Source organism: Canis lupus, chromosome 31, assembly GCF_011100685.1.
Source record: "Canis lupus familiaris isolate Mischka breed German Shepherd chromosome 31, alternate assembly UU_Cfam_GSD_1.0, whole genome shotgun sequence".
Taxonomy (NCBI): domain Eukaryota; kingdom Metazoa; phylum Chordata; class Mammalia; order Carnivora; family Canidae; genus Canis; species Canis lupus.
In genome coordinates, this window is record NC_049252.1 from 16,846,294 (window position 1) to 16,861,175 (window position 14,882).

General features: G+C 34.6%; 1 long non-coding RNA gene across 16 annotated transcripts in view; it reads left to right on the forward strand.

Annotated features, from left to right (window-relative positions):
* LOC106558100 overlaps positions 1 to 14,882 on the forward strand; it is a 267,855-nt gene that overhangs the window by 159,458 nt on the left and 93,515 nt on the right. The window lies entirely within an intron of this gene.

Consider the following 14,882-nt stretch of genomic DNA (forward strand, 5'->3'; position numbering starts at 1 on the left):
CCAGATGGTTTCCCTAGTATTTTCCACCTAGTATTTATAGAATAATTAATACAAATCCTTCATAAATGTGCCAAAAATATAAGGTGAAACACTTCCTAACATATTCTTTTGAGGCCAATCTTATCCTGAAACCAATACTTGACAAGGACATCAGAAGATCAATATTCCTTATGAGATAAAAATCCTCAACAAAGTATAAGTTAAATCCAGAAAAAAATATAAAAAAGATTATACAATTTGAACAAATGAGATTTATCCTTGGAATACAAGGTTGGTTTAACATTTAAAAATCAATTGATGTGATATATGATATTAATAGAATAAAGGACAGTAATCTCAATAGAATCAGAAAAATCAATTTACAAATCCCATGATTTTCATAATAAAATCACTGAACATTTTAGGAATAATAAGGAACTTTGATAAAGTCATTTATGAAATTCCACAGTTAAATAATCTTTATTGGTTAAAATTTGAATGATTTCCCTTTAAGAACATGAATGAGACATATCTACCCCTATGATTATAAGTGACATGATCTTGCATATACAAATTTTTAAAGGATTCATTTAAAAAATATTAGAACTAACATGAGTTTGGCAAGTTTTTAGGATACAAGAGCAATCTACAAAATTTAATTGTATTTCCATATAGCTGTACTGAGCAATCTAGAAATGAAATTAAACAATTTTATTGTAAAAATAAGATGATGTGAATTAATCGAAGGGCATCCAATATTTGTGGATCAGGAGACTTAATAGTCTTAATATGGCAGTATTTTCTAAAACGATCTACAGGGGCACCTGGGTAGCTCAGTTGGTTAAGCATCCAACTCTTGGTTTCAGTTCGGGTCATGATGCCATGGGTAGTGTGATTGAGCCTCACATCAGGCTCCCAGTTCAGCAGGGAGCCTGCTTGAAGATTCTCTCCCCCTGCCCCTCCCCTCATTCGAGTGCTCTCTCATGCTCTGTCTCTCACTCTCTGGCTATCTCGTAAATAAATAAATAAATAAATAAATAAATAAATAAATAAATAAATATTTAACTAAAACCTCTGCAAAATCCAAAAGTGATCTACATATTCGACACAGTTCCAGTTAAAATCTAAGCTAGATTTGTGTGTATGTTTGTGTGTGTGTGTGTGTACAAATTGACAGGCTGAACCTAGAATGCATATGAAAATGCAGAAGACTCAAACAATCTTGAAAGAAAAAGAACAAATTTGGAGGATTTTTTAACTTCATAGCTACAGTAATCAAGACAGTGTATACTGGCATGTTAATAAATGTATAAATACTCAAGGAAATAAAACATGTCCCCCTCAAAACCCAAAACTTGTATACAAAAGATCATGAAAGCATGATTAATAATAATCAAAAAGTGGAAAATAAATACCCATCATCTACTGATGAATGGATAAGCAAATATTGATGATAGATAGATAATTATTAAATATTGTTAAAAAGGAATTAACTACTATTACATGCTACAACATGGATAAAACTTGAGAACTTTATAAGGAAAAGAAGCCACTCACAAAAGACCATATATTATATGAATCCATTTATATAAATGTCCAGAATAGCCAAGTCTATAGACAGAATACAGAATTGTTGTCTAGGATTGTATAGGGGGTACAGAGGGAAAAGGAGCACTTACTAATAGATCTAAGATTTTTTGTTGAATTGATTTAATGTTCTAAATTTAAATTGTGGTCAAGGTTACACACCTCTTTAAACATATTAAAAACCATTGTATTGTATACTATAGGGGGTGAATTTTATGACATGTGAACTACATCTCAGTAAGGATGTTTAAAACTTATGATTAAGAAAAGTAATTTGAAGTGAATAACTCAAGAAAAAACATGTACTACATATAAAAATAGGATATCTTGAGGCACCTAGGTGGCTCTGTCAGCTGAGCATCCAACTTTTGATTTCAGCTCAGATCATGATTTCAGGAACATGAGATGGGGCCTGCATTGGGCTCCATGCTGAGCATGAAGCCTACTTAAGATTCTCTCTCACCCTTCCCTCTGCCCCTCCCCCAGCATGCAGATACACACACTCTCTCTCTCTCTGTCTCAAAAAAAAAAAAAAAGGATATTTTATTAAATTCCCACCGAAGAAACCGAGAAGTAATTAATATAGCTTTTGATATCACTGTAAAAATGAGCACATACACATACTAATGAAAATAATATGAATATTTTTAATAAAGATGACATAAAGGAGAAATAATTTTAGGTAATGGCCCAGAAGATGACAAAGAGACAGAGTGAGAAATAATAATGAAGTAGATAAAATAAGAAAACAATATTCCTCCTATATTTTGCTATATTTGTGGTCCAACCAAATAATTCTTTTGATTATTCTCTTTTATGTGAAGAGAAAACAGAAGTTACATATGAGTGGATGCATCAAGTGCACCTGTAGAATCACTGGCTCTGAGCATGAGAAAAGACATTTGATGATATTACTCCCACTTTAATCATCTGTAATGAGGCTAACTAGTATCCAAAGTCAGTGTACTGCCCTAGAAGAAAGCATATATTTATAACTCCCAACACAGTTTTGCTTTGTTTTTGTTTTGCGTGGCTTTAGGAATATCACAGAGGTCTCTGAAACAAAATATTGGGCCCCCAGGGACCTGTGAAACCCACCTTTAGAACCTCTGCTATATATACTGGCAAGGCAGGAAAACCTAACAATTCAGAGACATAGAAGGGTTGTACTTCCGTAATTTCAGTTTGGTGAGGCTAAAGAGATTTTTTGAGGTATTAGTGTCTACAAGTAACTGACCACATGAAGTAAATGGATGATGAGAACTCGGTGGACATTGTAAGCAAATGCATTGGACGGTGGCCATGGACTGGGAGCTGCAAGGAAGCAGAATAGAAAGAACAGTCAGCCTAACCTCGTTCCTATTGAATGTTTGTTGCCTAATAGTCGTTCATCATAGTTGTTAATTTGTTTAAGTTCTCCAGAAAAAGTGGGAAAATAATATCTATACCATATTTTTGCTATGAGACTACATGAAATTAGTTATGCATAGAAGGCATTACAGTGCCTGATGCTTAATAGGTACATATTTTTTGTTTGTTTGTTTATTTGGGAAAAAAGTCTTGATATTGAAGAATAGAAGCATGAGTACAAGGGCTTGGGGTCCAGCCATAAAATTTCGGAGCAGAGTCAGAGCCTCATTCTTCAGATTAGAAAAAAGAAGAAAACAATCACGAATAGAGAAGTTCAGCAGTATTGACAGCAAGACTGTCTTTATTAGGACTGATCTGAAACAATGGCCCCTTTCATGTGTCACCAGAGGTGAGGATTTGGATTTTCCTTAAAGTGGAGCTGAGCCCACAAGGGAGGGTACTTTTAACCCCATATCTACCAAGAGCTGGGCTTCACCCCAGTTGAAAACCATGAAGCTCCTGATCTTCACTGATAGATCAGTGTGGCTTCCCCAGTCAAGGATAAGAATGGATCTATTACCTGGAGCTTGTGACTCTGAGGACACCAGACTTGTTTCTTTGTGCTGTATTTACCTTAATATGGGACATACACAGGGATTTGGAAAGAGTTCTGAGAAGAGCAGAAATAATTAATGGAATCAACTCACTGAGTTATGAAGAAAGATTGCAGGAACTGAAAATGCATTGTTTAGTTAAGCATCAGTTGTCTAAAGATATGATAATAGTCTCCAAGTACTTGAAAGGTGAAAATAATATGCTGTCCTTCATATGCAAATTTAAAACTATGGCCCATCAGTAAAACTTGTGCTAAAGTTTTTTTTTTTTTTTTTCCAGTGGTGAGAATACCTTTTAACGATTTTAAACTCTCTTGCATTCAGTCTCCCTTATAAATAGGCAGAATTTATGAAATAGGTCAGGATTAATGATATGCTTATAAATGGGAAAAAAAGGCTAAACTATCGAATACAGACAAATCTTTGATCTTATATTATTGAAAGGTTTTCTTTCTCACACAAGCTACTTCTTTGATACCAAGAGGGTATTCTAACAATTTGATTCAATTTTGACATTGTTTACCTGGAAATCAGATCCCACAGTTTAAAGGGGTTCAATCCCACAAGACTGCCCTCCTTCATCAGATACCAATCACAAGTCCCAAGCCTTGCAAACACCTCACCAACAGGCTATAAATTTGGAGGTTCCTATAACCCCTCCCAGATTTAATATTTGCTAGAATGGTTCATAGAACTCAGGAAAACACTTTGCTTACATTTGATGGTTTTCTGAATAAAGGATACAACTCAGGAATAGCCAAAATGGAAGAGAGGGTGGTGGCAAGGATCTTCCCTGAACTCTTTGGGCATGCTACCATCCCAACACCACCATGTGTTCATCAGCCTAGGAGCTCTCCAAACCCTGTTGCTTAAGGGTTGGTATACAGATGTAACTGCCCACTGATGATTAAGTCAATTTCCAGTCCCTTTCCTCCTCAAAGGGAAATGGGAAATGAAGCTAAAATTTCCAAGCTTTTAATAGTGTGTTTTTTTTCTGGTGATGAGCCCCATCCTAAATGGGCTCTCTAAGGGCCTGCTCACCAAAAGTTGCCTCTTGAGAACAATAGACTATCATTCATATCAAGGAAATTGATTTCAAGGTTTTTTAGGAACTCTAGGATCCAGGAATGAGGATAAAGACCAAGTATCTTTCTAGGACACCACAAACATACCACCCTTATTGAATTAGCTTATTACCAGCAAAGTGAAATTCTTGGCCACCAATTAATGCACTTACCACCACCCCCACACACCTGTAGAGTATATTGTCACAGCTCCTAACCAATTATTCACAATTGCCCATTTTTTACCCTCTCCGTTGTCTTGACCAAACCTTATTCCAGCTTCTCTCTTCCCCAAAGATCGCTGAACTATGACTTGTCCTCAGCCCTGGGCAAGAATGGAGATGCAGAGCAGGTCCTTTTAGCAGCTGATCCCCAAGTCAGGTGATTCTGCTGACACATTTCCTATTAGATGGCACCTGTGTATGCTCTTTTATTCATTCCCCCTTGCTTGTCCAACTTACCCTTAAAAGTTTCTGCTAAGCTCTGCTTCTCTCTATAATAGAAAAGTCTTTTTCAGTCTTATTTTGATATACTTGCAGATTTCTGAGTTCTGAACATTGTCCCTATTTTATTAGTCTTTTCAAATAAAGTCTCTTCTTATCTAAGTCTGGAATCGCTTTTATTGAGGCAAAATGTTAATACTGCTACAGTTATATTAGATGGCAATATCAGCAACAAATCTACTAAGACAAAATAAAATTAAGAATTAAACAATTCTATCATAAACTTGGGCAATACAAAATAGATAATCTGGATAATTTTGTGAGTTTATGAAAGTTTTTTTTTAAAGGTACTTTTCATAAATTGATTTTCAAAGTGAAAGAAAGATAAAAACACATCATTTGAAAATTAACATTTGGCTACATACCCAGGAAAATTTTCTTAAAATTATTGTGCTATTTGAGCAAGTACCTATTTTTTTCTTCTTCCAATAGAAGCTATCTGGAATCAATATATCCTATGCTTCAAGGTTTTTTTTTTTTAATTTTTATTTATGATAGTCACAGAGAGAGAGAGAGAGAGGCAGAGACACAGGCAGAGGGAGAAGCAGGCTCCATGCACCGGGAGCCCGATGTGGGATTCGATCCCGGGTCTCCAGGATCACGCCCTGGGCCAAAAGTAGGCGCCAAACCGCTGCGCCACCCAGGGATCCCTGCTTCAAGGTTTATGTAAGAGAGCTGTAGATTAAGGAAGGCCAGTGATTCTCCTCTTTAAAATAATTCTAGATGTTACTTCAGTGAGCCACCAAATTAAAAAGGAAAATTACTTATTTCATAAAAGATGAGCTTTTTTCGCTAAAACAATATGGTGACTGAGAATGTTGACTTTTACATGAATTTTAGCTGTGTAAATGGATGTAGCTACTTCATGTGAGTTAATAGTCCTCTGCTTACCAAATTGACGTTAGTAATTAATTAATGTTAGCAAATTGATTACTTGGAAATTAAATATGTCAACTTTAAAAATATATTTATATTTAATATTTATGTTTTAATATAAACACATTTTTCTGATACAGTTTATTTAATGGCAACAGGACATTTTAGACAAGTCATGAAAATGCAGACAATGAAAAAACACTTCTTATATTGTTTGTATTAGTCTTTTCTTTAAAATCATTTTATCTAAGCAAAAAGTTTCTACTAGGAAATCTAAATGTGACTTTTTGATTTAGTTAAGTCATTATGTATTCCTTCTACCAAACCAATAATTTCATAATAATAGTAAAACTAGAATACTCATTGCAAATGGACAAATAATTAAAAAGATACTATGTTCATTCATGTGTCTTTGATTCTGTTGCATAGCTAAATAGGAAGCATGAACAAAGAACAGAGAAAAAAATGTTATAAAGTTTTTAAATGATCAGTTAGTAAATTTTAAGCATAAAACAAATAAACCAAAAATCAACCTAATTGCATGAATATTTGTCAAATAACAAGGTTAGTAATTTTTTCACTCTTCTTAGATGGACCGTATGTCATGTGGAACTATTCGAGGTCATTTATATTCATGACCTCACCACTGGTAATAATTCATGTATTATTGTTAAATCAAATATTTTATTTTGAAATTATGTCCAGAAACAAGTTTAAGGAGTAATATTTGTCTTATGGTTTCTTTTCTTGTTTTTCAAAAGAACACAGACATTAAATTAGTAAAAAACAAAAAACAAAAAACAAAACAAAAAAAACCATCAGAGCCTCTTAATGAAAATTATATTCAAAGTTAACCTATTCAGATTTATTAATGATTCTGTGAGTTGTTTATAAAAATCATACACTCTGGTTTGACCCTCATTCTAAATTTCTTAGTTTAGCAATAGGAGCTTCTTTCCTGAATTTGAAAGGATGCTACTGTAAATATCTCTGTTTTTATTAATTGTAAAATATGTAAAGAAAAGTGAAAGAACTTGGTTGTAGATACTGACTTATTACATCGACACTTTTTATTTTTATTTTTAAAATGTATTTATTTGAGAAAAAGAGAAAGAAAGAATATAAGCAGGGTTGGGGAGGGGCAGAGACACAGGGAGAAGCAGACTCTGCCGAGCAGGGAGCATGGCACAGATCTTAAACCCAGGACCCTGAGATCGTGTCCTGAGCCAAAGGCAGTTTCTCAGCCAACTGAGCCACCCAGGCACCCTAGACACTGGCACTTTTAAACTAAACTAAATGATACTTCTTTAGCTCAGTTAATTCGCTAAGAGTTATTGAGAGTTATATATATCAATCAGTTACCCCAAATTAATTCAAGGAGTTTTACAGTGGAAAAGGTATCATCTACTCTCTTATTTTGTCATAATATTGCGATTAGCAATGAAATAGGAATTGCTCTTATGTATAAGTTAGATCCTTGGTACTCAAAGATAATCTACAAACAATATCAGCAAAAGCTGGAAAATTATTAAAATGAAGAATTTCATATTAAAACATTAAAAATACTCCTTTCAAGAACTACAAAATTGGAATCTGCATTTTAGCAAGATCCTCAAGTCATTTGTATATACATTGAAATTTGAAAGCACTAGGTTATGTGACCTTCATAAGAGAAACTTTAAAAGGAATCCTCTTATCACATATGGAAATGAAAAGAATGTGCTTTAAAGCCCTTCCCAAGCCTAAGACTGCATGGGACTCTCTGATAGGATAAAAGAAAGAAATCTTAAGTTTGCATCTAATCTGTCCCTTATCCAATCATTTCTCTTATTTGAAGGAAAAGTTATTTAACTCACTTGTTTCTCTTTGTTGATACCTTGTCTAAGGAAATCAAATTAAAAATTGTAAAAGGGAAAAAAAATTGTAAAAGGATTTTTTTCTGTCTTTTCCAAAGTGTAGATCAAATCTTTGGCCTGGGCAACAGAAAACATTTAAATAACAGATAGTTTAGCCAGATAGACTTTGCCTTTAATGTCAAAAAACATCAATCAACAATTTCTCCAATGTGTAGTGAATTTCAAAATTCAGTGAACTTTTGTTAACATTGGTTCATGGTGAGCTCATACTTCTTCCTGTTTCTTCATTCCCAATGCTATTATCCCACTTCAAACTATAATCATTTATCATCTGAATTTCTACAATATTTCCTGTCTAGTTTCTGAATTTTTTGCATTTGTTCCCTCTAATCCGTTTTTAAAAATATTGTAGCCATAGTATAATACCTGAAGTAGAACACTGATTGTAACCACTTTGATTCATATTCTTTCAGTGTTTTCATTTTTAGGAAAAAGCTCAAACTTTTTGATATTCCTTTTGATCATATCCTTGCTCTACTTTTGCCTCCTTTCTGCATCCATCTCCTGTACTCCATATTCAAGGGATATTGAATTCCTGTCACTTCCCCAAGTATACCTTCTCATTTTGGTTTCAGATATTTAATGATTTCCTTTCCTTAATCGATGTATAGCATATAGTTTCATTTTTTCTCATCCTAACTGCCACCTCAATTGGGAAGCCAGCCCACCCTAATTCCCCGCAAATGCTTCTCCTTTGGATGCCCATAGCACCCTGCACTTCTTTACCTTTGTACATTATTTTCTAATATTAAATCATCCAATTACTGACATTTTTTGAAAGCATTATTTTAACTCCTTATGGGAGGTTACCTCTTAGAAATGAAACTTTTGTTAAAAATTGGTTTGCTGGGACACCTGGGTGGCTCAGTGGTTGAGTGCCTGCCTTCCGCTCAGGGCGTGATCCTGGAGTCCCGGGATTGAGTCCCACATCGGGCTCCCTGCATGGAGCCTGCTTTCTCTCTGCCTGTGTCTCTGCCTCTCTCTGTTTCTGTGTCTCTCATGAATAAATAAATAAAATATTTTTAAAAAATTGGTTTGCTTTAAGTGATTATAAGACAAGAAAAGTAGAACTCCGATAAAGTACTTTGACAAGAAATGAATGTGTTGAATAAGAAATGAGTAGGAATTTGGTGTCTGAATTAAATTCCAAAGGAGCAGAAAATACAAAAATGAAAGTAGTATAAAAATCATTGTCTGGAGCTAGACTTAATGAGGAAATTTGATTTAGGAGAAAGGTTTGATTTGTAGAGTGACCAAATAATTTACTTGGAAGAATTCCTAATAAAGAATGAAGTTTTGCTAACTAATTATAGTAATAAAATTTTTAATATGCACTTGTAAGTTGTACAGTGCAGAAGACTTTTGTTGTTTGCAAGCTTCCAACGTATATTGCATCCACTGAATAGAGCTGTATTTCACAATTGGATTAGCAAGAGGCTGAGGGGAAACAGTTGTAAAAGGGAGATGCATGACTTGGCAGAAAGAACTTGGAAGTATAAATGGGGACTGGAATTTAAGGCAGAGGCAATTCATGTAGTACCTGGAAAAAGGTATTGAGTTCTGTATAGGACTTTTCTTAGAAAACACAAATAAATGTCATTAAATCTTGTAAGACCATGTAACCTCAGCTGATATCTGATTCAATCATAGCCCTATTCTGCAATAAGTTTTTTAGTTGTAACTTAAGTAGATATTTTGTATCTGTCTTGGGCTCTGGAAGCTCTACAATAAATACTATGAAATAAATAAATGAGTGGATTCACATTAAAAAGGAATTCAACTTTAAAGGAATGCTTTATCCCCAAACCCTATCATTCATAAGATTGGCGACATCAACATTTCCTTCCAGCTCAAAAAAAATCTCAAAATGTTTGCCCATGGAAAATAAAAATATTTATTTCACTTAGAAGGAAAGGTATCTAAGCTATCTAATAGGTTTATTTTTGTTCTTGTATTGCTGATATTATATGTGTCAGTTACCTAAAAGGTAGAGAAGAACATTAGAATTTAAGCTCCCACAAGGAAAGGATTTTGTAGCTTCCTTACTTCTACATCCCATTCACTCAGGGGAATGCTAGGCAAAGCATAGTGATTCAGTAAAGTTATTGTGAATGAGTGAAAGACTTCCTAACTCAACAAATTATACATAATCACTAGGAGGAATGTGAAAAAAAAAAAAAAAAGAGAAAACTCCATAAAAGAGCTGGGAATGTTTCAGATAGAAGAAAAATAAATAGTAGGGATCCCTGGGTGGCCTTTGACTCAGGTGTGATCCTGGGGTCCGGGGATCAAGTCCCATATCGGGCTCCCTGCATGGAGCCTGCTTCTTCCTCTGCCTATGTCTCTGCCTCTCTCTCTGTGTCTCTCGTGAATAAATAAATAAAATCTTTAAAAATATATACTGAAAGAGTTAGGAGGAGAGTACCAACTATCTATATTGTGTTAAGTGGGAGTAGGACCAGCTACATAGTTTGTAGGGTCCAGTGTAAAATGTAAATGCAAGCCCTCTTTTCAAAAAGTATTAGAAGTTTCAGGACCTCAACTGCAGAGTATTAAACCAGGTATGGTGCCCTTGTACATGTAAGCCTATGCCACAGGTCCTGCTTGAGAGTGATGCTAATTGTAATAAGATGTGCTAAAATGGCAATCTGTGCTTCTGTGAGCAAATGTGTTCTGACACAGAGCTATTTACATAAGAACCTAGTTGAATAATAGCTTAATATTATTATATTTTACCTTTGCATTAACTCCTTTTATTTTTATTTTTATTTTTTTTAATTTTTTTTTAATTTTTTTAATTTTTTAATTTTTTTATTTTTTTGCAATTTTTTTTTATTGGTGTTCAATTTACTAACATACAGAATAACACCCAGTGCCTGTCACCCATTCACTCCCACCCCCCGCCCTTCTCCCCTTCTACCACCCCTAGTTCGTTTCCCAGAGTTAACAGTCTTTACGTTCTGTCTCCCTTTCTGATATTTCCCACACATTTCTTCTCCCTTCCCTTATTTTCCATTTCACTATTATTTATATTCCCCAAATGAATGAGAACATATAATGTTTGTCCTTCTCCGACTGACTTATTTTTTAATACTGAATTCAACTGTATCTTTCCTTTTTAGAAATGGGAAAGTTGGGGCACCTGGGTAGCTCAGTCAGTTAAGCATTCTGCTCTTGGTTTCGGCTCAGGTCATGATCTCAGGGTCATGAGATCAAGCCCTGTGTCAGGCTCCAAGTTCAGTGCAGAGTCTGTTTGTGCCTCTCTCTCCCCATCTGCCCCTTCCCACTTACTCGCTCATGCTCTCTCTCTCTCTAATAAATAAATACAATCTTGAAAAAAGAGAAATGGGAAAATTGGAGACACAATTAGATACTATTAGATAATAATTTTTCTCCTGATTGAGGTTTTCTCAACCAAAACAATGAAGGAAAGATAATTAACATTTATTAACCAATTAGTATGTGCTAGATGTGGCAGTTATACAGAATCATTAATCCCAAGGTAAAATCTTTGTTATTATCATAGATTCATGTGTAATTAATGAAACAATTAATAAAATTAACTTGTCAAAAGATCACACTCTCAGTAGGTAACTAATTAAGAATCAACATCCATATTTGTTTTAACGTGAGAAAGGAGTAGCTTCTCTGATCGTTCGTCTAACAGATCATGCATGCTAGCCATCTCTTCTTTTCCTAATATCTTTTCTCCCTTGTGATATACAATTATTGATTTATTGACTTATTGATTTTGTATGATCCCCTCACCTCACTCACTCTCTCAACTTTCTATTAATACAGACCCTGTGATGACTTAAATTCATATTTGGGACCTTCAATTATGCTTTATACATACATATCATTTTACTGAGCTCTGTGCTGACATACTGAGATGTGTTAAGTTGTATTTTGATACCTGTTCTGTTAGTGTATCTTCTATCCTCAGCTAGAAGAATAGAATGATTGTCAGGGTAGTGTTTATATACTTTTGAGTCTTTAAAGGTCAGTCTGCGACTTCTAGCTGGCAGAACCATGAGGAAAGAAATTTCTCTTGTTTAAGACAACAAGTTTATGATATCTTGTTATGGCTACCCTGGCAAACTAATACAGACTCCGTGAGACTTACAGCAGAAGCCTCCTAAATTGTAGGTACCTTTGAGATGAAGGAAGAAAGTCTTATAACATCTAAAAAAAAATAAATAAAGGTCATAGCATTTGACCTCATTCTTCACTTCCAAAATCTTAGAGATACAGTAGTCATAAACTGCTGAAGTGGGCATGATTTGTACTCAAATCAGGATCTGAAAGTTAATGGTAATGTCTGGAAAGTCACTTAACCCCTCTATATTTGTTGTCACATCTATAAAGCAAGTAGTACCGATTTTACAGTTTTGTTTTCAGGATGAAATGAGGTAATGAACACATAATGTCTAACCGAAAAATCCACTCTCCTTGACACAAACAACAACAACAATAGTAATTAGGAAAATATTGGTCAGGATTCTCTAGAGAAACAAAGAGAGAGGGAGGGCAGGGGGAGGGAGAGAGAGAAGAGATTTATTATAGGAATTAGTTCATGTAGTTACAGAGGCTGAGAAGTCCCACAGTCTTTTCTATGAAAATTGGAAAATTAGAAAAGCTGGTGGTGTTACTAAGTCCCAGGCCTAAGCCTGAGAACCAAGGGAGCCACTGGCATCAGTCCTGGGGTCTGAAGGCCTGAGAACCAGAGAAGCTGATATCTGAAAGCAGGAGAAGGTGGATGGACATTCCATCTCCAAAAGAAAGAGAATACACCTTCTGTCGTTTTTGTTATGATCTTGCTCTCAATGGCTTGCATAATGCCTGACCACATTGGGGCTCATGAGTCTCCTTACCCAAGGAGACTGAATCAAATGCTAACCTCTTCCAGAGACACCCTTACAGACATAACCTGAAATACCCTACCAGCTAACTGGGCATCCCTTAACCCAGTCAAATTGACACATAAAATTAATCATCACAAGTTCAAACATGTATTTTTAGGGAAAAAAAAAAACTAATTAAAAACATGTTTGAAAAGAAGCATTAGAAAAAGTATTTTTTCAAAATAGCTTTGAGAATCCTGATAAAAAGGGAGTAAGAGAAGCACGCTGCATTTCAGAATTTGAACTGCCTGATTAGAGTAGTTAATTACATTACAAAAGCTGGGCCTTTTCAACTAGAAATGATTTCTGGAAGAATTTTATCAACTTGACATTCATAAAAGCTATTTTTGATAATATATGACAAAATTTGGCAAATAGTCTAGTTTCTCATGTCTCTGTAAAAGCTAAAAATGAAATATTAACCATCACTCAATGAGGGTGTTTCTATGGAGACTAACATAAATAATGTATATAAACTGCTTTCTAATAACATAGCTTAGTTGAGATGAGAGCTAGAACTTCAAAGTCTTAAAGAAATAGAATGCTTACAATCTTAAATATGTCAAGCAAGCATTAGTAAACACAAGGTCACAATTAATTCATAGCTAAATTCTTCCCAAGAGCTTGAAATGTCAGTATTCTATCTCAGAGTAAAAGCTAACTCGTGTTTTATAGAAGATATGTAGGTAGTGTTATTGATACACTGTTTTGAAAATGTGGGACTTGAATTCTCCTTCAGACAGATGGGTAGTTCATTTTTACAGGGACATAGGACACCAGAGTACATGTGGTTAGACAACATACATTATTTTTTCCCTCAAAAAAATAGTTTTAGTTTTAGTTAAGTACTTTGACATGTGTAATTTGAGATCCAAAGATCAGCCCCATAAAGCTTAGAACAGACCATCTGGAACTAAAAATATTTAAGAACAGGTGTTATAAATTGGCCATTATGTCCATACAGGAGCAAGATGGTAGTACAAAATCTGCTTTCAAGTAGAAGTACATCTTGATGGATATTTCAGAATAAATTATCTGCAAAATGTACTCTTAAGTGTCTAAATGAGTTTGTCAGGTTACATGACTTAAGAACATCTACTTACCTTTGGGCAAATGTCAAATTAACTTTTCATTTTCAAATATTTTTTTTTTTGCTTGACTGATCTTTTCACAATAAATACTTAAAGGAGTTTTTTTAGGCCTCCTTTATAAAATAATTTATAAGATAATTTATAAAATAAAAATATCCCTATTAGGCAATAATGCATGTGTCTTCTCACTATTATGATAGTTTATATCTAACAGTCCTTTTTAGCAAGCATCTTTACTTTATATACCTACTTAACCTTCTTCAAAGAAAAAAATACATATATCTTTTCTTTTGGAAATTTCCTTTCATTTAATGTAAGAGGGGTCTTTGGTTGGCAGCACTGTTTTATTTCCCCCACAATATCATTGTCCATATCCATGCAAAAAGACAGTAAAAGTAGTTGCAGCTCATATCCAGTGAGAAATGAGAAAAAGAAGCTCCTGGAGTTTTTTTTTTTTTTTTTTTTTGTTGTTGTTTATTTTTAATCCTGTGATATGATTGCCCTAACACCTCCTAAATTTCTGTTTTGCCAAAGCTTAATTATAAGCTGGATGTTTCATTCTGAGCACTGTGTTTCTATGTCTAGTTTCATATCTATATACTGATGTACTCTCTCCCAGCCACTGCTCCTTCTCCCCACCCACCAGACCCACTTCTGGTACTCTGGATTCTAGGAAGAATGAACTGCTTACATTCAAATCTTTAAACTGGCAATGCTCTGTTTCTCTTCTGAGCCCTGTACTTGCTGAACTCCCATTGCTCTCTTCAATCTATCTCCACTCACCTCCTTTCCTTCACCTGATAGACCTCTTGTTCCCTCCTCTAGTAAGTTGTCCAATCGTATCCTTTACTGCATTGTTTCCTTCTCTGTGTGTGCTTCCGGTATGCAGCCTGGACCACTGTAAATCATAATATATAACCACAGTGTATTGAGATTTCCAGTTTCCTTGTCAGTTCACTGTTATTTAAAGTCAGGACCAGAAGTATTGAATTATTTTA